The 27,351-nt window shown below is 58.0% G+C and overlaps 1 protein-coding gene and 1 non-coding gene across 5 annotated transcripts in view; both read left to right on the top strand.

Moving 5' to 3' along the window:
• Nucleotides 1-27,351, top strand: part of LOC139279999 (protein phosphatase 1 regulatory subunit 12A-like) — a 286,266-nt gene that overhangs the window by 13,932 nt on the left and 244,983 nt on the right. The window lies entirely within an intron of this gene.
• On the top strand, nucleotides 22,124-22,196 carry trnaq-cug (transfer RNA glutamine (anticodon CUG)). Its single transcript has one exon. It is a non-coding gene; the product is annotated as a tRNA-Gln (tRNA).

Genomic DNA, 27,351 nt, shown 5'->3' with positions numbered 1-27,351 from the left:
TTCCCTAACACAATTTCCTGACTAATAAGGATTTCCTTGAGTTCCACCTTCTCGCAAGACCCTCGGTCCCCTAGTATTTCTGGAAGGTTATTTATGTCTTCCTTAATGAAGACAGAACCAAAGTATTTGTTCAATTGGTCTGCCGTTTCTTTGTTCCCCATTATAAATTCCCCTGATTCTGACTGCAAGGGACCTACATTTGTCTTCACTAATCTTTCACTCTTCACATATCTATAGAAGCTTTTGCAGTCAGTTTTTATGTTTCCTGCAAGCTTACTCTCATAATCTATTTTCCCCTTCCTAATTAGACCTTTTGTCCCCCTCTGCTGAATTCTAAATTCCTCTCAGTCCTCAGGTCTGCTGCTTTTTCTGGCCAATTTATATGCCTCTTCCTTGGATTTAACACTAACCCTAATTTCCCTTGTTAGCCACGGTTGAGCCACCTTCCCCGTTTTATTTTTACGCCAGACAGGGATGTACAATTGTTGAAGTTCATCCATGTGATCTTTAAATGTCTGCCATTGCCTATCCATCATCAACCCTTTAAGTATCATTCGCCAGTCTATCCTAGCTAATTCACATCTCATATCACCGAAGTTACCTTCCTTTAAGTTCAGGACCCTAGTTGCTGAATTAACTGTGTCACTCTCCATCTTAATGACGAATTCTACCATATTATGGTCACTCTTTCTCCAAGGGGCCTCGCACAACAAGATTGCTAATTAATCCTCTCTCGTTACACAACACCCAGTCTACGATGGCCAGCTCTCTAGTTGGTTCCTTGATATATTGGTCTAGAAAACCATCCCTTATACACTCCAGGAAATCCTCCTCCACTGTATTGCTACCAGTTTGGTTAGCCCAATCTATAGGCAGATTAAAGTCACCCATGATAACTGCTGTACCTTTATTGCACGCATCCCTAATTTCCTGTTTGATGCCATCCCCAACCTCACTACTACTGTTTGGCGGTCTGTACACAACTCCCACTAGCGTTTTCTGCCTTTTGGTGTTCCGCAGCTCTACCCATACAGATTCCACATCATCCAAGCTAACGTCCTTCGTTACTATTGCGTTAATCTCCTCTTTAACCAGTAACGCTACCCCACCTCCTTTTCCTTTCTGTCTATCCTTCCTGAATATTGAATACCCCTGGATGTTGAGTTCCCAGCCTTGGTCACCCTGGAGCCATGTCTCCGTAATCCCAATTACATCATATCTGTTAACAGCTATCTGTGCAGTTAATTCATCCACCTTTATTACGAATGCTCCTCACATTGAGACACAGAGCCTTCAGGCTTGTTTTTTTAACACTCTTTTTGTCCTTTTAGAATTAAGTTGTAGTGTGGCCCTTTTTGATTTTTGCCTTTGATTTCTCTGCCCTCCACTTTTCATTATCTCCTTTCTACCTTTTGCTTCTGCCCCCATTTTACTTCCCGCTGTCTCTCTGCATAGGTTCCCATCCCCCTGCCATATTAGTTTAAACCCTCCCCAGTAGCACTAGCAAACACTCTCCCAAGGACATTGGTTCTGGTCCTGCCCAGGTGCAGATCGTCCGGTTTGTACTGGTCCCACCTCCCCCAGAACTGGTTCCAATGTCCCAGGAATTTGAATCCCTCCCTCTTGCACCATTCTTCAAGGCTCATGATACAGCACTGGAGGAGACTATTCAGCCCATTGTGTCTATGCTGGCTTTTTGAAAGAGCTATCCAATTAGTCTCACTCCCCTGTTCTTTCCCCATAGTCCTGCAAATATTTTCCCTTCAAGTATTTTTCCAATTTCCTTTTGAAAGTTAGTATTGAATCTGTTTCCACCGACCTTTCAGGCTGTACTTTCCAGATCATCATAACTCGCTGTGCAACAAAAATATTTCCTTATGTCGCCTCTGGTTCTTTTGACAATCACCTTTAAATCTGTGTCATAGAAACATAGAAAATAGGTGCAGGAGTAGGCCATTCGGCCCTTCGAGCCTGCACCGCCATTCAATGAGTTCATGGCTGAACATGCAACTTCAGTACCCCATTCCTGCTTTCTCGCCATACCCCTTGATTCCCCTAGTAGTAAGGACTACATCTAACTCCTTTTTGAATATATTTAGTGAATTGGCCTCAACAACTTTCTGTGGTAGAGAATTCCACAGGTTCACCACTCTCTGGGTGAAGAAGTTTCTCCTCATCTCGGTCCTAAATGGCTTACCCCTTATCCTTAGACCCCTGGTTCTGGACTTCCCCAACATTGGGAACATTCTTTCTGCATCTAACCTGTCTAAACCCGTCAGAATTTTAAACGTTTCTATGAGATCCCCTCTCATTCTTCTGAACTCCAGTGAATACAAGCCCAATTGATCCAGTCTTTCTTAATATGTCAGTCCCGCCATCCCGGGAATCAGTCTGGTGAACCTTCGCTGCACTCCCTCAATCGCAAGAATGTCCTTCTTCAGGTTAGGAGACCAAAACTGTACACAATACTCCAGGTGTGGCCTCACCAAGGCCCTGTACAACTGTAGTAACACCTCCCTGCCCCTGTCCTCTGGTTATAAACCCTTCAGACACTGGAAGAAGTTTCTCCTTATTTACTCTCTCAAAACCATCATGATTTTGAACATATTTATCAAATCTCCCTTTAATCTTCTCTGCTCTAAGGAGAACAATCACAGCTTCTCTAGTTTCTCCACATAACTGAAGTATCACATACCTGGTCTAGTAAATCTTATGCACCCTATCGAAAGGCCTTAACATCCTTCCTAAAGTGTGGTGCCCAGAATTGGCCATTATACTTCAGCTAAGGCCTAACCAGTATTTTATAAAGATGTCGCATAAGTTCCTTGCTTTTGTGCTCTATGCCTCTATTTGTAAAGCCAAAGATCCCATATGCCTTTTTAACTTGTCCAGTCACCGTCAAAGATTTCTGAATGTACACCCCCAGGTCTCTCTGTTCCTGCACCCTCTTTTAAATTTTACAACCGTGTCAGCTGTGGCTCAGTGGGTACCACTCTTGCCTCTGAGCAGAAGGTTGTGGGTTCAAGTTCCACTCCAGGGACATGAGTACAAAAAAATCTAGGCTGACACTCCAGTGCATTGCTGAGGGAGCACTGCATTGCACTACACTGCACTGTCGGAGATGCCATCTTTCAGATGAGACGTTAAACTGAGGCCCTGTCTGCTCTCAAGTGGATGTAAAAGATCCCATGGCACTATTTCAAAGAAGGACAGGTGTGTTATCCCCGGTGTCGTGGCCTATATTTGTCCCTCATTCAAACATAACAAAAAAACAGATTATCTGGTTATTATCACATTGCTGTTTATGGGAGTTTGTTTGTGTGCAAAATGGCCGCTGCATTTCCCACATTACAATACCCCAAAAGTACTTAATTGGCTATAAAGCGCTTTTAGATGTCTGGTGGTCATGAAAGGCGCTATATAAATCCAAGTCTTTTTTTTTCTTTCATTTTGTTTATATTGTCTCTCTTCATTCTTCCGACGGAAATTAATCTCTTCACACTTCTCTGTGGACTTCAAACCAATTTACATGGGTTGCATACTTTAACTCCAAAAGCAAGTGTATATTTAGTAAAAGGTGATAATATTCCATTCTCTCCCAACCCCATTTAGGACATTACATCAATGTCCATGTTGCTTGCTGGTGCTAAGCTGGCTCAGGGGACACCATCCTTACACCCATGTTCCTTTCCACTATTCTGCCATGAATAACGTGGGAAATTACACACTAACACTGAATCAGGAGTACAGCATGTTTTAAACGGAGACCAAATGCACAAAACATCTTAGGCAAAAATGTTCGGCTTGTCTTTCCCAGTGATCGGGATCTGGTATGGTCAGATTTGGAGTTAGAGCTGTAATGATGACCAAACACCTCTCCCATCTCTTTCTCCCCACCTCCCCAAAGAAAATGAACCACGTAACTTGTATGGTTTACTGTATCGGAGACGGAGCTGGGCTTGTTTTTGGAGATGTTTTGAAAGGACACGGGGTTATTGTATGGTCAGTGATGGGTCACAGGGTTATTGTACGGTCAGTGTGATAGGACACGGGGTTATTGTATGGTCAGTGATAGGACACGGGGTTATTGTATGGGGTCAGTGATAGGTCACGGGATTATTGTACGGGGTAGTGTGATAGGTCACGGGGATATTGTACGGTCAGTGATAGGTCACGGGGTTATTGTACAAGGTCAGTGTGATAGGTAACGGGGTTATTGTACAGGATCAGTGATAGGTCACGGGAAGGTTGTGTCTGACTAACTTAATTGAATTTTTTGAGGAGGTAACGAGGAGGGTCGATGAGGGGAGTGCATATGATGTAGTGTATTTGGATTTTAGCAAGGCTTTTGATAATGTCCCACATGGCCAACTGGTCACGAAAGTAAAGGCCCATGGGATCCAAGGCAAAGTGGCAAGTTGGATCCAAAATTGGCTCAGAGACAGGAAGCAAAAGGTGATGGTTGGTTTTGTGACTCGAAGGCTGTTTCTAGTGGGGTCTCGCAGGGCTCAGTACTTGGCCCCTTGTTTTTTGTGGTATACATCAATGATTTGGTATTGAATGTAGGGGGTATCATTAAGAAGTTTGCAGATGATACTAAAATCGGCTATGTGGTTGAAGAAGAAGAAAGCTGTAGACTGCAGGAAGATATCAATGATCTGGTCAGGTGGGTAGAACAGTGGCAAATGGAGAAGTGTGAGGTAATGCATTTGGAGAGGACTGAGAAGGCAAGGGAATACACATTAAATGGTAGGACACTGAGAAGTGTAGAGGAATAAAGGGACCTTGAAGTGATTGTCCACAGATCCCTGAAGGTAGCAGGACAGGTAGATAAGGTGGTTAAGAAGGCATACCTAATACTTGCCTTTATTAACTGAGGAATAGAATACAAGAGCAGGGAGGTTACGCTAGAACTGTATACAACAGTGGTTAGGCCACAGTTGGAGTACTACGTACAGTTCTGGTCACCACATTACAGGAAAGATGTGATTGCACTGGAGAGGGTATAGAGGAGATTTACAAGACTGGACTGGAGAATTTTAGAAAGATTGGATAGGCTGGGTTTGTTTGCTTTGGAATAGAAGAGGCTGCGAGGAAACCTTATTGAGGTACATAAAATTATGAGGGGCCTAGATAGAATGGATAGGATGGACCTATTTCCCTTAGCAGAGGGGTCAAGAACCAGGGGACACAGATTTAAAGTAATTGGTAGAAGATTTAGAAGGGATTTGTGGGGACATTTCTTCACCGAGAGGGTGGTGGGGATCTGGAACTCACTGCCTAAAAGGGTGAGAGAGGCAGAAATCCTCACCATGTTTAAAATGTACTTGGATGTGCATTTGAATGGCCGTAACAGACAGGGCTATGGACCTAGAGCTGGAAAGTGGGATTAGGCTGGCTTGGACACAATGGTGAAATGGTCTCCTTCCGTGCTGTAAATTTCTATGATTGTATGAAACAGGGTTATTGTACGGGGTCAGTGACAGGTCACGGGATCAGTGTGATAGGTCACGGGGTTATTGTACCGGGTCAGTGATAGGATACGGGGTTTATTTTATGGGGTCAGTGATAGGTCACGGGGTTATTGTACAAGTCAGTGATAAATCACAGGGTTATTGTACGGGGTCAGTGTGATAGGTCATGGGGTTTATTTTATGGGGTCAGCGATAGGTCACAGGGTTATTGTACGGGGTCAGTGTGATAGGTCATGGGGTTTATTTTATGGGGTCAGTGATAAATCACAGGGTTATTGTATGGGGTCAGTGTGATAGATTATGGGGTTTATTTTATGGGTTCTGTGCAAGCACACAGGGGTTTATTTTCTGGGGTCAGTGATGGGACACGAGTTTTATTTTATGGGGACACTTGAGAGCTTATTGTAAGGAGATATTTCCATGCGGTGTGGCAGTATTGCCCGTGTATGGTGATGCAACATTAAGAATGCGTTCTTTTCATGGAAACAAAATCCTGTTAGAAAATAAACAAATCATTTTGCTCGTTTTGCTGTGATTGGTCGATCTCCGGCTGCTCCTTAGCTGCTGAAGGCACTCAGTTCCAACATGGGAATTTCCTGAATTGTGCCCTTCCTTTTCCTCTCCCGCACTTTACCCTTTCTTTCCTGGAGGTGAGGCGTCTTGCCGAGGAGCTGGCATGATTGTAGGCACTGTTCAGGATCTCATTCATGTTTCATGCGGCTGGCTATTGGATCATGGGGGTCGTCACTGCTATGCTGCATCCTGTCCTTGCTCAATATCCACACAATATACAATTTCCAGCAAGGTAGTGTTTCGGAATCAGGAAATCTGGCTGATTGTCCTCCCACCTCCCCCTTCCCCACAAATCAGTGAATTGTAGTACAGGTACCTCTATCAGCACCCTGGCTGAAAATGACTCCCCTGAGGGAATAGCAATAGAACCTGAAGCTAGCCGAGTCTGCAAGTCGAGTACTCCACTGTCTCAACCGACTGAGCTGTTTGTGGAGCCTTCGGGAATTCCTCATTGAATCTGCAGTCTCTCTCTGCAATTCATGTTGGATCACCACTCTCTGTCATTGGCACCTTCTGAGTTGGGGAGTGAGGCCGGAGTTTTAAAATTATATTTAGACGGAGACTAAATGTTGTTCAATCTTGTAAACTCAGCAGGAATTCGATAAGTTCTGAAAGGTGACGTTGAAGGCTGGGCCGCAGGTTGCTGCGGGATTCAGTTTTTTTTCTGGAAATAAGATAGCGGTCGAACACTTTCTGTCTCTGTGGATGAGCAGCCATTCATGTTTCCAGAACTGGGTTCTCTGAGTAACCCTCACAACACCAATGATTGTGCTACACTGAGCAGCTCCCGAGCCTCAGGATCAGTCTCGCTCGATGCCTCCCTGAGTGTTCCTTTATTTTTATCCCTCTAAATTGACATTTAGTTTTGACAGAAGTTCATCCGCCGCATACTTCATTGTATTTGTGGGCTTTTTTTCTCTCTGTCTCTATTTTGTGTGGGTCCCTGCACCAAACATCATCTTCAAAAAGTGCATGCCGATGGGAGAGCTTCTCTCTGAGGGTTGGCATGAGCTGTGTACTCAGACATGAACCTCTCTGATTTTTAGCCTCGGTCTCTGGCAGTAGAGTTTTGAATCAACGTCACAGGGTCCTGGCCCCCTCCTGACTCCAATCCATGGTGATTATTCTTATTTTGTTAACCTAACCGAATATTATAAATATATATGGCAGTTATGGAACCATAATGTGAGTTACTTAGTAAATCTAGAGTGTGTTTATAATGAAACTCAAGATTTGTGAGTCAGCGAAGAAGAAATAGCTTCACATGCAGCTTGTGTCATGTGGAAGCTCTCGCTTCCCCACTGCCTGCATCCATTCTGAATCAGTTGGGATGGTGCTATGAAAATGGTTGCAGATATGAGTGAGCGAGTGGTTTCTCTCTCTTTCTTGCTTTTTCATTCTCCTGTTGCTGTATCTCCTCACGCGCTCTCACTCTCCTCTCTCTCACACTCTCGTTCTCTCGCTCTTTCGCCTCTCGCTCTCCTCTCTCCCGCTCTCGCTCTCCGCTCTCCCGCTCTCCCGCTCTCCCTCTCGCTCACTCGCTCGTCCCCTCGCTCGTCCCCTCGCTCGTCCCCTCGCTCGTCCCCTCGCTGCCCCCTCGCCACCCTCGCTCGCCCCCTCGCTCGTCCCCTCTCGCTGCCCCCTCGCCACTCTCGCTCGCCCCCTCGCTCGCCCCCTAACTCTCGCTCGCCCCCTAACTCTCGCTCGCCTCCTCGCCCCATCGCTCCCCTCCTCGCTCGCTCCCCTCGCTTCGCTCCCCTCCTCGTTCCCTTCGCTCCCCTCGCTCCCTCCTCGCCCCCTCGCTCCCTCCTCGCCCCCTCGCACCTCTCGCTCGCCCCCTCACTCCCCTCGCTCGCACCCCTCGCTCGCCCCCTCGCACCTCTCGCTCGCACCCCTCCCTCGCACCCCTCGCTCGGCCCCTCGCTCCCCTCCTCGCTCGCCCCCTCGCACCCCTCGCTCGCCCCCTCGCTCCCCTCCTCGCTCGCCCCCTCGCACCCCTCGCTCCCCTCCCTTCGCTCGCCCCCTCGCTCGCCCCCTCGCTCGCATCCCTCGCTCGCCCCCTCGCTCGCATCCCTCGCTCGCCCCCTCGCTCGCATCACTCGCTCGCCCCCTCGCTCGCATCCCTCGCTCGCATCCCTCGCTCGCATCCCTCGCTCTCCCCCTCGCTCGCTCGCCCCCTCGCTCGCCTCCTCGCTCGCTCGCCCCCTCGCTCGCCTCCTCGCTCGCCCCCTCGCTCGCCCCCTCGCTCGCCCCCTCGCTCCCCTCCTCGCTTGCCCCCTCGCATCCCTCGATCGCACCCCTCGCTCGCCCCCTCGCACCGCTCGCTCGCCTCCTCGCTCGCCCCCTCGCTCGGCCCATTGCTCCCCTCCTCGCTCGCGCTCCCCTCTTCGCTCGCTCCCCTCGCTTCCTTCGCTCCCCTCCTCGCCCCCTCGCTCCCTTCGCTCCCCTCCTCGCCCCCTCGCTCCCTTCGCTCCCCTCCTCGCCCCCTCGCTCCCTTCGCTCCCCCCCACGCCATCGCTCCCCTCGCTCGCCCCCTCGCTCGCCCACTCGCTCGCCCCCTCACTCGCCCCCTCGCTCGCCCCCTCGCTCACCTCCCTCTCGCTCCCTCCTCGCCCCCTCGATCCCTCCTCGCTCCCTTCGCTCCCCCCCTCGCTCCCTTCGCTCCCATCCTCGCTCGCCCCCTCGCTCCCTCCTCGTCCCCTCCTCGCTCCCTCCTCGCCCCCTCCTCGCTCGCCCCCTCGCTCCCCTCCTCGCTCGCCCCCTCGCCCCCTCGCTCCCCTCCTCGCTCGCCCCCTCGCTCCCTTCGCTCCCCTCGCTCCGTTCGCTCCCCTCCTCGCTCGCCCCCTCACTCCCTCCTCGCCCCCTCGCTCCCTCCTCGCCCCCTCGCTCCCCTCCTCGCCCCCTCGCTCCCCTCCTCGCCCCCTAGCTCCCCCTCTCGCTCGCACCCCTCGCTCGCACCCTCGCGCCCCTCGCGCCCCCTCGCGCCCCTCGCTCGCACCCTCGCGCCCCCTCGAACCCCTCGCTCGCCCCCTCACTCCCCTCGCTCGCCGCCTCGCACCCGTCGGTCGCCCCCTCGTACCCCTCGCCCGCACCCTCGCACCCCTCGCTCGCTCCCCCCCTCGCTCGCACCCTCGCACCCCTCACTCGCACCCTCGCGCCCCTCGCTCGCACCCTCGCGCCCCTCGCGCCCCTCGCGCCCCTCGCTCGCACCCTCGCGCCCCTCGCTCGCACCCTCGCGCCCCCTCGTACCCCTCGCTCGCCCCCTCGCTCCCCTCGCTCGCCGCCTCGCACCCGTCGCTCGCACCCTCGCGCCCCTCGCTCGCACCCTCGCGCCCCTCGCGCCCCCTCGCGCCCCTCGCTCGCACCCTCGCGCCCCTCGCTCGCACCCTCGCGCCCCTCGCTCGCACCCTCGCGCCCCTCGCTCGCACCCTCGCGCCCCCTCGTACCCCTCGCTCGCCCCCTCGCTCCCCTCGCTCGCCGCCTCGCACCCGTCGCTCGCCCCCTCGTAGCCCTCGCCCACACCCTCGCACCCCTCGCTCGCTCCCCCCTCGCCCGCCCCCTCGCTCCCCTCGCTCGCAGCCTCGCACCCCTCGCTCGCCCCCTCGTACCCCTCGCCCGCCCCCTCGCACCCCTCGCTCGCTCCCCCCCTCGCTCGCTCCCCCCCTCGCTCACCCCCTCGCTCCCCTCCTCGCTCGCCCTCTCGCTCCCCTCGCTTCCTTCGCTCCCCTCCTCGCTCGCTCCCTTCGCTCCCCTCCTCGCTCCCTTCGCTCCCCTCCTCGCTCCCTTCGCTCCACTCCTCGCTCCCTTCGCTCCCCTCCTCGCTCGCTCCCCTCGCCCCTTCGCTCCCCTCATCGCTCCCTTCGCTCCCCTCCTCGCTCGCTCCCCTCGCCCCTTCGCTCCCCTCCTCGCTCCCTTCGCTCCCCTCCTCGCTTCCTTCGCTCCCCTCCTCGCTCGCTCCCCTCGCCCCCTCGCTCCCTTCGCTCCCCTCATCGCTCCCTTCGCTCCCCTCCTCGCCCCCTCGCTCCCTTCACTCCCCTCCTCATCCCTCGCTCCCTTCGCTCCCTTCGCTCCCCCCCTCGCTCCCTTCGCTCCCCCCCTCGCTCCCTTCGCTCCCCCCCTCGCTCCCTTCGCTCCCCCCCTCGCTCCCTTCGCTCCCCCCTCGCTCCCTTCGCTCCCCCCCTCGCTCCCTTCGCTCCCCTCCTCGTCCCTCGCTCCCTTCGCTCCCCGCCTCACCCCCTCGCTCCCTTCGCTCCTCCCTTCGCTCCCCTCCTCGCCCCCTCGCTCCCTTCGCTCCCCTCCTCGCCCCCTCGCTCCCTTCGCTCCCCTCCTCGCCCCCTCGCTCCCTTCGCTCCCCTCCTCGCCCCCTCGCTCCCTTCGCTCCCCTCCTCGTCCCTCGCTCCCTTCGCTCCCCGCCTCGCCCCCTCGCTCCCTTCGCTCCTCCCTTCGCTCCCCGCCTCGCCCCCTCGCTCCCTTCGCTCCCCTCCTCGCCCCCTCGCTCCCTTCGCTCCCCTCCTCGCCCCCTCGCTCCCTTCGCTCCCCTCCTCGCCCCCTCGCTCCCTTCGCTCCCCTCCTCGCCCCCTCGCTCCCTTCGCTCCCCTCCTCGCCCCCTCGCTCCCTTCGCTCCCCTCCTCGCCCCCTCGCTCCCTTCGCTCCCCTCCTCGCCCCCTCGCTCCCTTCGCTCCCCTCCTCGCCCCCTCGCTCCCTTCGCTCCCCTCCTCGCCCCCTCGCTCCGTTCGCTTCCCTCCTCGCCCCCTCGCTCCCTTCGATCCCCTCCTCGCCCCCTCGCTCCCTTCGCTCCTCCCTTCGATCCCCTCCTCGCCCCCTCGCTCCCTTCGCTCCCCTCCTCGCCCCCTCGCTCCCTTCGCTCCCCCCCCACGCCCCTTCGCTCCCTTCACTCCCCTCGCTCGCCCCCTCGCTCGCCTCCTTGCCCTATCGCTCCCTTCCTCGCCTCCTCGCCCCCTCGCTTCTTCCTCGCCCCCTCGCTCCTTCCTCGCCCCCTCGCTCCTTCCTCGCCCCCTCGCTCCTTCCTCGCCCCCTCGCTCCTTCCTCGCCCCCTCGCTCCTTCCTCGCCCCCTCGCTCCTTCCTCGCCCCCTCGCTCCTTCCTCGCCCCCTCGCTCCTTCCTCGCCCCCTCGCTCCTTCCTCGCCCCCTCGCTCCTTCCTCGCCCCCTCGCTCCTTCCTCGCCCCCTCGCTCCTTCCTCGCCCCCTCGCTCCTTCCTCGCCCCCTCGCTCCTTCCTCGCCCCCTCGCTCCTTCCTCGCCCCCTCGCTCCTTCCTCGCCCCCTCGCTCCTTCCTCGCCCCCTCGCTCCTTCCTCGCCCCCTCGCTCCTTCCTCGCCCCCTCGCTCCTTCCTCGCCCCCTCGCTCCTTCCTCGCCCCCTCGCTCCTTCCTCGCCCCCTCGCTCCTTCCTCGCCCCCTCGCTCCTTCCTCGCCCCCTCGCTCCTTCCTCGCCCCCACGCTCCTTCCTTGTTCCTTCCTCGCCCCCTCGCTCCTTCCTCGCCCCCACGCTCCTTCCTCGCCCCCTCGCTCCTTCCTCGCCCCCTCGCTCCTTCCTGGCCCCCTCGCTCCTTCCTCGCCCCCACGCTCCTTCCTCGCTCCTTCCTCGCCCCCTCGCTTCATCCCCGCCCCCTCGCTCCCTTCGGTGGCCCCCTCGCTCCCTTCGGTGGCCCCCTCGCTCCCTCCTCGCCCCCTCGCTCCCTCCTCGCCCCCTCGCTCCCTCCTCGCCCCCTCGCTCCCTCCTCGCCCCCTCGCTCCCTCCTCGCCCCCTCGCTCCCTCCTCGCCCCCTCGCTCCCTCGCTCCCTCCTCGCTCCCTCCTCGCCCCCTCGCTCCCTCCTCGCCCCCTCGCTCCCTCGCTTCCTCCTCGCCCCCTCGCTTCCCCCTCGCTCCCTCCTCGCCCCCTCGCTCCCTCCTCGCCCCCTTGCCCTCTCGCTCCCTCCTCGACCCCCTCCTCGCTCCCTTCGCTCCCCTCCTCGCTCCCTTCGCTCCCCTCCTCGCTCCCTTCGCTCCCCTCCTCGCTCCTTCCTCGCTCCTTCCTCGCCCCCTCGCTCCTTCCTCGCCCCCTCGCTCCTTCCTCGCCCCCTCGCTCCTTCCTCGCCCCCTCGCTCCTTGCTCGCCCCCTCGCTCCTTCCTCGCCCCCTCGCTATTTCCTCGCCCCCTCGCTCCCTCCTCGCCCCCTCGCTCGCCCCCTCGCTCCCTCCTCGCCCCCTCGGTCCCCCCTCGCTCCCTCCTCGCCCCCTCGCTCCCTCCTCGCCCCCTCGCTCCCTCCTCGCCCCCTCGCTCCCTCCTAGCCCCCTCGCTCCCTGCTCGCCCCCTCCTTCGCTCCCCTCCTCGCTCCCTCCTCTCCCTCCTCGCTCCCTCCTCGCCCCCTCGCTCCCCCCTCGCCTCCTCGCCCCCTCGCCCCCCTTCGCTCCCTCCTCGCCCCCTCGCTCCCCCCTCGATCCCCTCGCTCGCCCCCTCGCTCGCCCCCTCGCACCCCTCGCTCGGCCCATCGTTCCCCTCCGCGCTCGCCACCTCGCTCCCCTTGCTCCCCTCCTCGCCCCTTCGGTCCCCTCCTCGCTCCCTTCGTTTCCCTCCTCGGTCCCTTCGCTCCCGTCCTCGCCCTCTCGCTCCCCTCCTTGCCCCCTCGCTCCCTTCGCTCCCCCCCACGCCCCCTCGCTCCCTTCACTCCCCTCGCTCGCCCCCCTCGCTCCTTCCTCGCCCCCCTGCTCCTTCCTCGCCCCCTCGCTCCTTCCTCGCCCCCTCGCTCCTTCCTCGCCCCCTCGCTCCTTCCTCGCCCCCTCGCTCCTTCCTCGCACCCTCGCTCCCTCCTCGCCCCCTTGCCTTCTCGCTCCCTCCTCGACCCCCTCCTCGCTCCCTTCGCTCCCCTCCTCGCTCCCTCCTCGCTCCTTCCTCGCCCCCTCGCTCCTTCCTCGCCCCCTCGCTCCTTCCTCGCCCCCTCGCTCCTTCCTCGCCCCCTCGCTCCTTCCTCGCCCCCTCGCTCCTTCCTCGCCCCCTCGCTCCTTCCTCGCCCCCTCGCTCCTTCCTCGCCCCCTCGCTCCTTCCTCGCCCCCTCGCCCCCCCTCCTCGCCCCCCCTTCGCTCCCCTCCTCGCTCCCTCCTCGCTACCTCCTCGCCCCCTCGCTCCCACCTCGCCCCCTCGCTCCCTCCTCGCTCCCTCCTCTCCACCTCGCTCCCTCGCCCCCCTTCGCTCCCTCCTCGCCCTCTCGCACCCCTCGCTCGGCCCATCGTTCCCCTCCTCGCTCGCCACCTCGCTCCCCTCGCTCCCCTCCTCGCCCCTTCGCTCCCCTCCTCGCTCCCTTCGCTTCCCTCCTCGCTCCCTTCGCTCCCGTCCTCACCCTCTCGCTCCCCTCCTTGCCCCCTCGCTCCCTTCGCTCCCCCCCACGCCCCCTCGCTCCCTTCGCTCCCCTCGCTCGCCCCCTCGCTCGCCTCCTTGCCCTATCGCTCCCTTCCTCGCCTCCTCGCCCCCCTCGCTCCTTCCTCGCCCCCCTCGCTCCTTCCTCGCCCCCTCGCTCCTTCCTCGCCCCCTCGCTCCTTGCTCGCCCCCTCGCTCCTTCCTCGCCCCCTCGCTCCTTCCTCGCCCCCTCGCTCCTTCCTCGCCCCCTCGCTCCTTCCTCGCCCCCTCGCTCCTTCCTCGCCCCCTCGCTCCCTCCTCGTCCCCTTGCCCTCTCGCTCCCTCCTCGACCCCCTCCTCGCTCCCTTCGCTCCCCTCCTCGCTCCCTCCTCGCTCCAACTTCGTCCCCTCGCTCCTTCCTCGTCCCCTCGCTCCTTCCTCGTCCCCTCGCTCATTCCTCGTCCCCTCGCTCCTTCCTCGTCCCCTCGCTCCTTCCTCGCCCCCTCGCTCCTTCCTCGCCCCCTCGCTCCTTCCTCGCCCCCTCGCTCCTTCCTCGCCCCCTCGCTCCTTCCTCGCCCCCTCGCTCCTTCCTCGCCCCCTCGCTCCTTCCTCGCCCCCTCGCTCCTTCCTCGCCCCCTAGCTCCTTCCTCGCCCCCTCGCTCCTTCCTCGCCCCCTCGCTCCCTCCTCGCCCCCTCGCTCCCTCCTCGCCCCCTCGCTCCCCCCTCGCCTCCTCGCGCCCCCTCGCTCCCTCCTCGCCCCCTCCTCGCCTCCTCGCTCCCTCCTCGCCCCCTCGCTCCCTCCTCGCCCCCTCGCTCCCTCCTCGCCCCCTCGCTCCCTCCTCGCCCCCTCGCTCCCTCCTCGCCCCCTCGCTCCCTCCTCGCCCCCTCGCCCCCTCGCTCCCTCCTCGCCCCCTCGCTCCCTCCTCGCCCCCTCGCTCCCTCCTAGCCCCCTCGCTCCCTCCTCGCCCCCCCTCCTCGGCCCCCCCTTCGCTCCCCTCCTCGCTCCCTCCTCGCTCCCTCCTCTCCCCCTCGCTCCCTCCTCGCACCCTCGCTCCCTCCTCGCCCCCTCGCTCCCCCCTCGCCCCCCTTCGCTCCCTCCTCGATCCCCTCGCTCCCCCCTCGATCCCCTCGCTCGCCCCCTCGCTCCCCTCGCTCGCCCCCTCGCTCCCCTCGCTCGCCCCCTCGCACCCCTCGCTCGGCCCATCGTTCCCCTCCTCGCTCGCCACCTCGCTCCCCTCCTCGCCCCTTCGGTCCCCTCCTCGCTCCCTTCGCTTCCCTCCTCGGTCCCTTCGCTCCCGTCCTCGCCCTCTCGCTCCCCTCCTTGCCCCCTCGCTCCCTTCGCTCCCCCCCACGCCCCCTCGCTCCCTTCACTCCCCTCGCTCGCCCCCCTCGCTCCTTCCTCGCCCCCTCGCTCCTTCCTCGCCCCCTCGCTCCTTCCTCGCCCCCTCGCTCCTTCCTCGCCCCCTCGCTCCCTCCTCGCCCCCTTGCCCTCTCGCTCCCTCCTCGCTCCAACTTCGTCCCCTCGCTCCTTCCTCGCCCCCTCGCTCCTTCCTCGCCCCCTCGCTCCTTCCTCGCCCCCTCGCTCCCTCCTCGCCCCCCCTCCTCGCCCCCCCTTCGCTCCCTCCTCGCCCCCCCTTCGCTCCCTCCTCGCTACCTCCTCGCCCCCTCGCTCCCACCTCGCCCCCTCGCTCCCTCCTCGCCCCCTCGCTCCCTCCTCGCTCCCTCCTCGCTCCCTCCTCTCCCCCTCGCTCCCTCCTCGCCCACTCGCTCCCTCACTCCCCTCCTCGCCCCCTCGCCCCCCTTCGCTCCCTCCTCGCCCCCTCGCTCGCCCCCTCGCTCGCCCGCTCGCTCCCCTCGCTCCCCTCGCTCGCCCCCTCGCACCCCTTGCTCGGCCCATCGTTCCCCTCCTCGCTCGCCACCTCGCTCCCTTCGCTTCCCTCCTCGCTCCCTTCGCTCCCGTCCTCACCCTCTCGCTCCCCTCCTTGCCCCCTCGCTCCCTTCGCTCCCCCCCACGCCCCCTCGCTCCCTTCACTCCCCTCGCTCGCCCCCTCGCTCGCCTCCTTGCCCTATCGCTCCCTTCCTCACCTCCTCGCCCCCCTCGCTCCTTCCTCGCCCCCCTCGCTCCTTCCTCGCCCCCTCGCTCCTTCCTCGCCCCCTCGCTCCTTCCTCGCCCCCTCGCTCCTTCCTCGCCCCCTCGCTCCTTCCTCGCCTCCTCGCTCCTTCCTCGCCCCCTGGCTCCTTCCTCGCCCCCTGGCTCCTTCCTCGCCCCCTCATCCTTCCTCGCCCCCTCATCCTTCCTCGCCCCCTCGCTCCTTCCTCGCCCCCTCGCTCCTTCCTCGCCCCCTCCCTCCTTCCTCGCCCCCTCGCTCCTTCCTCGCCCCCTCGCTCCTTCCTCGCCCCCTCGCTCCTTCCTCGCCCCCTCGCTACCTCCTCGCCCCCTCGCTCCCACCTCGCCCCCTCGCTCCCTCCTCGCCCCCTCGCTCCCTCCTCGCCCCCTCCTCTCCCCCTCGCTCCCTCCTCGCCCCCTCGCTCCCCCCTCGCTCCCCCCTCGCCTCCTCGCCCCCTCGCCCCCCTTCGCTCCCTCCTCGCCCCCTCGCTCCCCTCGCTCGCCCCCTCGCACCCCTAGCTCGGCCCATCGTTCCCCTCCTCGCTCGCCACCTCGCTCCCCTCGCTCCCCTCCTCGCCCCTTCGCTTCCCTCCTCGCTCCCTTCGCTTCGCTCCCGTCCTCACCCTCTCGCTCCCCTCCTCGCCCCTCGCTCCCTTCGCTCCCCCCCAGCCCCCTCGCTCCCTTCACTCCCCTCGCTCGCCCCCTCGCTCATTCCTCGCCCCCTCGCTCCTTCCTCGCCCCCTCGCTCCTTCCTCGCTCCCTCCTCGCCCCCACCTCGCCCCCCTCCTCGCCCCCTCCTCGCCCCTTCCTCGCCCCCTCGCCCCTTCCTCGCCCCCTCGCCCCTTCCTCGCCCCCTCGCTCCTTCCTCGCCCCCTCGCTCCTTCCTCGCCCCCTCGCTCCTTCCTCGCCCCCTCGCTCCTTCCTCGCCCCCTCGCTCCTTCCTCGCCCCCTCGCTCCTTCCTCGCCCCCTTGCCCTCTCGCTCCCTCCTCGCTCCCTCCTCGCTCCAACTTCGTCCCCTCGCACCTTCCTCGTCCCCTCGCTCCTTCCTCGTCCCCTCGCTCCTTCCTCGTCCCCTCGCTCCTTCCTCGCCCCCTCGCTCCTTCCTCGCCCCCTCGCTCCTTCCTCGCCCCCTCGCTCCTTCCTCGCCCCCTCGCTCCTTCCTCGCCCCCTCGCTCCTTCCTCGCCCCCTCGCTCCTTCCTCGCCCCCTCGCTCCTTCCTCGCCCCCTCGCTCCTTCCTCGCCCCCTCGCTCCTTCCTCGCCCCCTCGCTCCTTCCTCGCCCCCTCGCTCCTTCCTCGCCCCCTCGCTCCCTCCTCGCCCCCTCGCTCCCCCTCGCCCCCTCGCGCCCCTCGCTCCCTCCTCGCCCCCTCCTCGCCCCCTCGCTCCCTCCTCGCCCCCTCGCTTCCTCCTCGCCCCCTCGCTCCCTCCTAGCCCCCTCGCTCCCTCCTCGCCCCCCCTCCTCGCCCCCCCCCCCTTCGCTCCCCTCCTCGCTCCCTCCTCGCTCCCTCTTCTCCCCCTCGTTCCCTCCTCGCCCCCTCGCTCCCTCCTCGCCCCCTCGCTCCCCCTCGCCCCCCTTCGCTCCCTCCTCGCCCCCTCGCTCGCCCCCTCGCACCCCTCGCTCGGCCCATCGTTCCCCTCCTCGCTCGCCACCTCGCTCCCCTCCTCGCCCCTTCGGTCCCCTCCTCGCTCCCCTCGCTCCCCTCCTCGCCCTCTCGCTCCCCTCCTTGCCCCCTCGCTCCCTTCGCTCCCCCCACGCCCCCTCGCTCCCTTCACTCCCCTCGCTCGCCCCCCTCGCTCCTTCCTCGCCCCCCTGCTCCTTCCTCGCCCCCTCGCTCCTTCCTCGCCCCCTCGCTCCTTCCTCGCCCCCTCTCTCCTTCCTCGCCCCCTCGCTCCTTCCTCGCCCCCTCGCTCCCTCCTCGCCCCCTTGCCCTCTCGCTCCCTCCTCGCTCCAACTTCGTCCCCTCGCTCCTTCCTCGCCCCCTCGCTCCTTCCTCGCCCCCTCGCTCCTTCCTCGCCCCCTCGCTCCTTCCTCGCCCCCTCGCTCCTTCCTCGCCCCCTCGCTCCCTCCTCGCCCCCTCCTCGCCCCCTCGCTCCCTCCTCGCTCCCTCCTCCCCCCCTCGCCCCCCCCTCGCCCCCTCCTCGCCCCCTCCTCGCCCCCTCGCTCCCTCCTCGCTCCCTCCTCGCCCCCTCGCTCCCCCCTCGCCCCCCTTCGCTCCCTCCTCGCCCCCTCGCTCCCCCCTCGATCCCCTCGCTCGCCCCCTCGCTCGCCCCCTCGCTCCCCTCGCTCGCCCCCTCGCACCCCTCGCTCGGCCCATCGTTCCCCTCCTCGCTCGCCACCTCGCTCCCCTCGCTCCCCTCCTCGCCCCTTCGGTCCCCTCCTCGGTCCCTTCGCTCCCGTCCTCGCCCTCTCGCTCCCCTCCTTGCCCCATCGCTCCCTTCGCTCCCCCCCACGCCCCCTCGCTCCCTTCACTCCCCTCGCTCGCCCCCCTCGCTCCTTCCTCGCCCCCTCGCTCCTTCCTCGCCCCCTCGCTCCTTCCTCGCCCCCTCGCTCCTTCCTCGCCCCCTCCTCGCTCCAACTTCGTCCCCTCGCTCCTTCCTCGCCCCCTCGCTCCTTCCTCGCCCCCTCGCTCCTTCCTCGCCCCCTCGCTCCTTCCTCGCCCCCTCGCTCCTTCCTCGCCCCCTCGCTCCTTCCTCGCCCCCTCGCTCCTTCCTCGCCCCCTCGCTCCCTCCTCGCCCCCCCTCCTCGCCCCCCCTTCGCTCCCCTCCTCGCTCCCTCCTCGCTACCTCCTCGCCCCCTCGCTCCCACCTCGCCCCCTCGCTCCCTCCTCGCTCCCTCCTCTCCCCCTCGCTCCCTCCTCGCTCCCTCACTCCCCCCTCGCCTCCTCGCCCCCTCGCCCCCCTTCGCTCCCTCCTCGCCCCCTCGCTCGCCCCCTCGCTCGCCCGCTCGCTCCCCTCGCTCGCCCCCTCGCACCCCTCGCTCGGCCCATCGTTCCCCTCCTCGCTCGCCACCTCGCTCCCCTCGCTCCCCTCCTCGCCCCTTCGCTCCCCTCCTCGCTCCCTTCGCTTCCCTCCTCGCTCCCGTCCTCACCCTCTCGCTCCCCTCCTTGCCCCCTCGCTCCCTTCGCTCCCCCCCACGCCCCCTCGCTCCCTTCACTCCCCTCGCTCGCCCCCTCGCTCGCCTCCTTGCCCTATCGCTCCCTTCCTCACCTCCTCGCCCCCCTCGCTCCTTCCTCGCCCCCTCGCTCCTTCCTCGCCCCCTCGCTCCTTCCTCGCCCCCTCGCTCCTTCCTCGCCCCCTCGCTCCTTCCTCGCCCCCTCGCTCCTTCCTCGCCCCCTCGCTCCTTCCTCGCCCCCTCGCTCCTTCCTCGCCCCCTCGCTCCTTCCTCGCCCCCTCGCTCCTTCCTCGCCCCCTCGCTCCTTCCTCGCCCCCTCGCTCCTTCCTCGCCCCCTCGCTCCTTCCTCGCCCCCTCGCTCCTTCCTCGCCCCCTCGCTCCTTCCTCGCCCCCTCGCTCCTTCCTCGCCCCCTCGCTCCTTCCTCGCCCCCTCGCTCCTTCCTCGCCCCCTCGCTCCTTCCTCGCCCCCTCGCTCCTTCCTCGCCCCCTCGCTCCTTCCTCGCCCCCTCGCTCCTTCCTCGCCCCCTCGCTCCTTCCTCGCCCCCTCGCTCCTTCCTCGCCCCCTCGCTCCTTCCTCGCCCCCTCGCTCCTTCCTCGCCCCCTCGCTCCTTCCTCGCTCCCACCTCGCCCCCTCGCTCCCTCCTCGCCCCCTCGCTCCCTCATCGCCCCCTCCTCGCTACCTCCTCGCCCCCTCGCTCCCACCTCGCCCCCTCGCTCCCTCCTCGCCCCCTCGCTCCCTCCTCGCTCCCTCCTCTCCCCCTCGCTCCCTCCTCGCCCCCTCGCTCCCCCCTCGCTCCCCCCTCGCCTCCTCGCCCCCTCGCCCCCCTTCGCTCCCTCCTCGCCCCCTCGCTCCCCTCGCTCGCCCCCTCGCACCCCTAGCTCGGCCCATCGTTCCCCTCCTCGCTCGCCACCTCGCTCCCTTCGCTTCCCTCCTCGCTCCCTTCGCTTCCCTCCTCGCTCCCTTCGCTCCCGTCCTCACCCTCTCGCTCCCGTCCTCACCCTCTCGCTCCCTTCGCTCCCCTCCTCGCCCCCTCGCTCCCTTCACTCCCCTCCTCGCTCCCTTCGCTCCCCCCCACGCCCCCTCGCTCCCTTCACTCCCCTCGCTCGCCCCCTCGCTCGCCTCCTTGCCCTATCGCTCCCTTCCTCGCCCCCCTCGCTCCTTCCTCGCCCCCCTCACTCCTTCCTCGCCCCCTCGCTCCTTCCTCGCCCCCTCGCTCCTTCCTCGCCCCCTCGCTCCTTCCTCGCCCCCTCCTCGCCCCTTCCTCGCCCCCTCGCCCCTTCCTCGCCCCCTCGCCCCTTCCTCGCCCCCTCGCCCCTTCCTCGCCCCCTCGCTCCTTCCTCGCCCCCTCGCTCCTTCCTCGCCCCCTCGCTCCTTCCTCGCCCCCCGCCCTTCCTCCGCCCCCTCGCTCCCTCCTCGCTCCCTTCCTCGCTCCCTTCGCTTCGCTCCCCTCCTCGCTCCCTTCGCTTCGCTCCCCGCCTCGGTCCCCCCCCCGCTCCCCTCTCGCTCCCCCGCTGCCCCTCTCCCTCCCCCGCTGCCCTCTCCCTCCCCCGCTGCCCTCTCCCTCCCCGCTGCCCTCTCTCTCCCCCAGCTGCCCTCTCCCTCCCCCGCTGCCCTCTCCCGCTCCCTCGCTCGCCCCCTCTATCCCCGTCCCCGCCACCCCCTCGCCCCCTCCCCTCGTCTTTTTCCCGTCCTGCCTCGCCTCCGCATCGCCACCGTCGCCCCCGCCCCTCCCCTCCCTCGCGCCCTCCCTCCCCTCCCTCGCGCCCCCCTCCCCTCCCTCGCGCGCCCCTGCCCCGCTCACACTCGCTCTCACTCTCACGCTCGCTCGCTTGTTCACGTGCGCTCACTCTCTCGCCCCCTCTCACTTTCTAGCTTGCTTTCTCATCTGGATTTTGCTAGTTATCACTGAGTTGATGCAATGCTATCGGCCAAAACCCAGATGAAGTATCCAATGAGGAAAATAAATGTGCTCCCACCTGTTGTGTACAATATCTTATATAGGGAAATTAATCTTTCCTGTTTCATGGCTTCATTCAATAGATCTGATTTTGCTGTTCATTTTTACAGATAAACCATTCCCAGATTCAGCAGCTGGTTTCATTCTTTTTATTTCCTCTTCCACTTTAGGAAGTAGTCGGATTGCAATTAACAAGATGTGTTCATGCTCTAAATGTTAGCATTGTCTTAAGCACAGTCTTGACAGGCTGACCTCATCAGTCCAATGTCACCATAAAGTTTCTGGGTTACCAGTCCAACCACTGTACTATTGTACCCTCCGTCAAGTTTCTGGGATACTGAAGCATGTTACTGGTGAGGATTATTCCATTTTAAAATGAATAAGCTGCAATTTTTGTGCAACCTTTTCTGGTTCTTTCCTTTTTCTGACCTGTCACCTGGCATTTTACCAGCTCTGGGTACCACATAATTTGAATGGCTTTGTCGAATGGTAGATCTGACCTCATTTGCAACTTCTCTGACTGGTCTTTGTCAGCAGTGTCAGTTACTATTCTATGCTGAAATTGCTCAACAATTGGCCAAGTGTCGCATTCAGCCAGTTTATATAGATTTTGGACAAATGATTCCACAGTTTCTGTTATGTGCTGCGGGGTGGGGGTGTGGGAGCGGGGGTGCAGAAGCGTTGTCCTTTCATAAATCAAGTTGCGTGCCAGAATGAAATATTCAGCTCATTTTTGCATCCGTGTTCATTGTGATTTTTCTGATTTTACAACTTAAGTGTGAAAGAAAGAACGAACGAAATAATTTGCATTTACATAGCACCTTTCACAACCACAGGACTTCCCAAAGTGCTTTTCAACCAATGAAGTAGTTTTGAAGTGTAGTTCCAGTTCCAATGTAGAAAATATAGCAGCCAATTTGCACACAACAAGGTCCCACCAACAGCAACGGGATAATGACCAGATAATCTGTTTTAATAATGTTGATTCAGTGATAAATATTGACCAGGACACTGGGGCGAACATAAGAACATAGGAAATAGGAGCAGTAGTCGGCCATACAGCCCCTCGAGCCTGCTCCACCATTTTATACGATCTTGGCTGATCCGATCATGGACTCGGTTCCACTTCCCTGCCCGCTGGCCATAACCCCTATGGAGTTCGAGTCCCACTTCTGACACCTTTTATTTTTAATCATTAAGCGAAACTCATCTATTTGACACCACGACCAATTCCTTAAAAGTGGGATTCAGCAGCTCACCTACTCGCTTAACATTTTCGTCTGAGCTGGTGCTGAAAGTGGAGATGTTTCTGCAGTGTAGCGGTTAACACGTTCGCTTCACACGCGAAAGCATCCTGAGCTTTCTCCTCATGCATGCTCAGGGGTGAGTTTGTTCTCCTGTGAATGGTCATAAGATCATAAGAACGTAAGAATTAGGCCATTCGGCCCCTCGAGCCTGTTCCAACATTCAAGAAGATCCTGGCAGTTCTTCGACAGCAAGTTTAAACATCTGGAGCGGAGCCAACAGGCGCCTGGCTGCAATCAGTGACAAAAAAGCTTCTTTGGCAGAAGCCTGGCTAGCTCAGTTGGTAGAGCATGAGACTCTGAATCTCAAGGTTGTGGGTTCGACCCCCACATTGGGTGATTAAATTTCATGGAATTATAGAATCATAGAAGTTTACAGCACGGAAGACCATTTTGGCCCATTGTGTCCGCGCCAGCCAACAAGAGGCAATCCAGCTTAATCCCACTTTGCAGTTCTAGGTCTGTAACCTTTCACGTTACGGCACTTCAAGTGCACATCGAAGTACCTTTTAAATGTGATGAGGGTTTCTGCCTTGAGTCCTAGACCCCCCACAAACATCTGCATGAAGAATTTTCTCTTCAAATCCCCTCTATCTCTGTCTTAAATGATTCAATGTCCCAGCTTCCACAGCTCTCTGAGGCAGTGAATTCCAGATTCACAACCCTCTGAGAAAATAAATTTCTCCTCATCTCAGTTTTAATTGGACGGCCCCTTATTCTAAGATTGTGCCCTCTAGTTCTAGTCTTCCCCATTAGTGGAAACATTCTCTCTGCATCCACCTTGTCAAGCTCCCTCATTATCTTGTACGTTTTGATAAGATCACCTCTCAATCTTCTGAATTCCAATGAGTAGAGGCCCAACCGACTCAACCTTTCCTCATAAGTCAACCCCCTCATCTCCGGAATCAACCGAGTCAACCTTCTCTGAACTGCCTCCAAAGCAAGTATATCCTTTCTTAAATATGGAAACCAAAACTGTATACAGTATTCCAGGTGCGGCCTCACCAATACCCTATATAACGGTAGCAAGGCTTCCCTGCTTTTATACTCCATCCCCTTCGCAATAAAGGCCAAGATTCCATTGGCCTTCCTGATCACTTACTGTACCAACGTACTAATGTTTTGTGTTTCATGCACAAGTACTCCCAGGTCCCGCTGTAATAATAACTTACTCTTTGATTTTTTTCTGCCAAAGTGCATGACCCCGCACTTTCCAATATTATACTCCATCTGCCAAATTTTTGCCCACTCACTGAGCCTGTCTATGTCTTTTTGCAGATATTTTGTGTCTTCCTCACACATTGCATTTCCTCCCATCTTTGTATCGTCAGCAAACTTGGCTACGTTACACTCGGTCCCTTCTTCCAAGTCGTTAATATAGATTGTAAATAGTTGTAGTCCCAACACTGATCCCTGCCGCACCCCACTAGTTACTGATTGCCAACCTGAGAATGAACCATTTATCCCGACTCTCTGTTTATTGTTTGTTAGCTAACCTTCTATCCATGCCAATATATTACCCCCAACCCCGTGAACTTTTACCTTGTGCAGTAACCTTTTATGTGGTGCCTTGTCAAATGCCTTCTGGAAGTCCAAGTACACCACATCCACTGGTTCTTCTTTATCACCCTGTTTGTTACATCCTCAAAGAATTCCAGCAGATTTGTCAAACATGACTTCCCCTTCATAAATCCATGCTGACTCTGCCTGACCGAATTATGCTTTTCCAAATGTGCCGCTACTGCTTCTTTAATAATGTACTCCAACATTTTCCCAACCACAAATGTTAGGCTAACTAGTCTATAGTTTCCTGCTTTTTGTCTGCCTCCTTTTTTAAATAGGGACATTATATTTGCAGTTTTCCAATCTGCTGGGACCGCCCCAGAATCCAGGGAATTTTGGTAAATTACAACCAATGCATCCACAATCCCTGCCGCTACTTCTCAAGACCCTAGGAATCAAGCCATCAGGTCCAGGGGATTTATCTGCCTTTAGTCCCATTATATCTTACTGAGTACCACCTCCTTAGTGATTGTGATTGTGGTAAGTTCCTCCCCCCCCCCCCCCCATAGCCCCTAGACTATCCACTGTTGGGATATTGTTAGTGTCCTCTACCGTAAAGACTGATACAAAATATTTGTTCCGAGTTTCTGCCATCTCCATGTTCCCCATTACTAATTCCACGGTCTCGCCCTCTAAGCGACCAACATTTACTGTAGCCACTCTTTACCTTTTTATATACCTGTAGATGCTCTTCTTTGAAATAGTGCCACGTCCACTTGTGAGGGCAGACTGGGTCTCGGGTGTAACGACCCATCTGAAAAATGATGCCACCGACAGTGCAGCACTCCCTCAGTACTGCACTGGAGTGTCAGCGTGGGTTTTGTGTGTCAAGTTTCTGGAGTTAGACTCTATAAATCTGATCTGCTTCTTGCTTCATTACCAGAAACAACAATGCTGATCTGTACAGTACCGTCCCCTTTGTGAGGCTCGGATGCAACCCTGAAATGTGAAAATCTTTCTTTCCAAGCTGAGCATGGCGAAGACTGGCTGAAGTTCAAACTTTATGGTGGATCAAACCGAGACATACCGAGAAATTCTGTACTCCACAGATAGCACCATAGCTTACTTCACTTCTGACACCGTATCATTACAGCTAGGCCAAGGCTTGTCCAAGTTTTTAAACAGTTTCATTTATAAGAAGAAAGTAAAGAGCATTTGAGTTTACTTTTGCAACATACAGTCTCGCAGAGAATTTTGCAACTTCTTGAGTAAATGGTAGACATTCCAATGTCAGACACCTGACCCTGTCTTAAAGAGGAAATGTCAGTCTGTTATTTGACTGCAAGTTGTCACAAGTGGCATTCATTAGACTTGGAAAGAAGGGATCTTTAGCTGTGTTTGGGAGTCAAAATTATATATTATGAATCAGGGAGGGGCTTGCTGTGATTGACAAAAACTGCAGGCAATCTGGAGGAACAAGGCATTTGCATCATAACAAAGCCCAACTCATTAATAGAACTTCCAGCCAAGTAATCCAAGTTAATCATTGGGCTCTCCCAGAAAAAACTTTTTCAAGGGATTTCAAGTACGAGTAAAGGTTATTCAGAATGTTTTGTTGATGTTACAAATGTTATTTCTAATCAGTAAATTATAACATGGGGGTGGAGAAAAAAATCAAAATGGTGGTTCAAGCCAACTAAACAGAATTTTTGGAGTGAATCGATTGGTCACTTCTTATTACTTGCCAGTTTGGAATTGGCAGCTTTTTTTAAAGAAAAGGAATGATTTGATTGAGCAATTTTCTGCTGCTGCTTATTTGTTCTTCACTACTTACTGATTGAATCTAACCGCTTTTGCATTTGTTTGCATTTAATCAGCAGGATATTTTCTGGTTAAATTGATAAGTCGTTACTGCAGCCAGTTACTAATTTTTCGCAGAGGTGTGACATTTAAAAATGTAAAATCTCTGAATGGTTTGATGCAATAGATGTGTGCTGATGCAAGACTTTAAAAAAATATTGATCTAGATAGAAGATATAGCCACGCGAATAGTTTTACAAGGATGATACCAGAACTACGAGGGACTAAAAAGGCTGAGGGGTGACCCGAGAGAGGACTTTTAAAATTAAAAAAGGGTTCAATAGGGTCAATGTAGAAAATATGTTTCCACTTGTGGGGGAGTCAAAATATAGGTGCCATAAATATAAGATAGTCACTAATAAAGTCAATAAAATCAGGAGAAACTTCTTCACTCAGGGAGGAGTGAGAATGTGGAACTCGCTTGCACATGGATTGGTCAAGGTGATTAGCATAGATGCATTTAAGGGGCGGCTAGGGAAGTACCCGAGGGAGAAAGGAATAGAAGGATATGTTGCTAGGGTTAGATGTAGTAAGGTGGGAGGAGGCTCATGTGGTGTATAAACATCAGCATAGATCTGTTCGGCCTACTGGCCAATTTCTGTGCTGTAAATGTCTATGTATTATATATGTATATATATATATGTTTTAACAGATCTCCCATAGCATTGCTCTTGGTCAGTCAAGAGGTCCCACTGTTGCAAAAGGTTTGCAAGAGATCGTCCCAGAAACAGTGAAGTGTTTTCTATTGGTTCCTGGAAGATAGTGTTATCTTAAAACAGTTACATAAAGAGAATATTATTTTAAGGGCATGTTTAAATATTTTCAAGTAAATGTGATTGTTTATTTCTTTCTTATGGTAGCAACCTTCTTCATCAAGTTTATTAAAGAAAGTTAGATGGCAGATGATAGGATTTTCAAAATGAGTTTGAGTATTTCCATTAATTTGCCTTTTTTAGCAGTAGATTTTGTTGACTAATTAATTATACAGGATTGGTTCATTTCATACATGTCTAGTTTTTTTGTTGGTTCTTTATCAACCTGCTATTCCCATGTTTGATTAGTATGTTGTCTATCATAAGAACACAAGAATTAGAGCAGCAGTAGGCCATATGAGCCTACTTTGCCATTCAATAAGATCATGGCTAATCTTCTAACCTCAACGCCACCTTCCCGCCCAATCTCTATATTCCTCGATTTCACCAAATCCTTCTACAAATGTAGTAAGACTTCCTTAATAATATATTCCAACTCCCTTGCAATAAAGGCCAACATTCCATTTACCTTCCTAATTTCTCACATTACAACAGTTACTATACTCCAAATGTACTGGCTGTAAAGCGCTTTAAGATGTCCGGTGGTCGTTAAAGGCGCTATATAAATGCAAGTCTTTCATTTTTTTTCTCCCTAGAATCCAAAAATCTATCTCAGCCTTGAATATATTCAACGTTTCAGAATCCAAACCCCTTTGGGGTGGAGAATTCCAAAGATTCGCACCTCTCTGAGTGAAGAAATTCCTCCTCATCTCAGTCCTAAATGGCTGACCCCTTATCCTGAGACTATGCCCCCTGCGGGTGGGGGGGGGTTATCCTTTGCAAACTCAAAATTTTGTTTAGATAGTTAGCAAATTTCTGTCTTAACTTTCTTCAAAAGACCCAGATTGCAGAGGAAGTAGGTGGAAGATCTGGATTGCTACAGAGGAGCATTTGGTTTTACTAGTGTTGGAATGATTAGCTAGGGTTTTAGAAAGGAGTGGGAGTATTACGGTAGGGGATTGTTGGGTATTAGGAGTAGTGGGAGGTGGTCTAGGGCTTCTATGTGCTGGGGTGTGGGAAAACTAGGAAGATAGTGGTGGGATATCAAAGATTGGGGATGGCGTGGAGGTCATGGGAGATGGATCCTGGTGGATTTGAACAGTGGAAGGGGAGGTTACGGGGGCTGATCACATCTGTTATATTGTCCCATTCGTGCTGTGACTGGGAACTTGGTATAATTCTTTACAGTACTTCTACTATCTTAGTAAAAGTGCAGTACATGTTTTAGAAACTTTAAGCTGGATCATTGTCATGAAGACAGCAGGAAGGACTTTTGCCACTGGTGGATGAAGAAGGGGTGAAAGGCATAGCTGTTTATG

The sequence above is a fragment of the Pristiophorus japonicus genome, chromosome 14 (assembly GCF_044704955.1).
Source record: "Pristiophorus japonicus isolate sPriJap1 chromosome 14, sPriJap1.hap1, whole genome shotgun sequence".
Lineage (NCBI taxonomy): Eukaryota > Metazoa > Chordata > Chondrichthyes > Pristiophoridae > Pristiophorus > Pristiophorus japonicus.
Note: the sequence above shows the minus strand (reverse complement) of the source record. Positions and strands in the feature narration are given on the sequence as shown.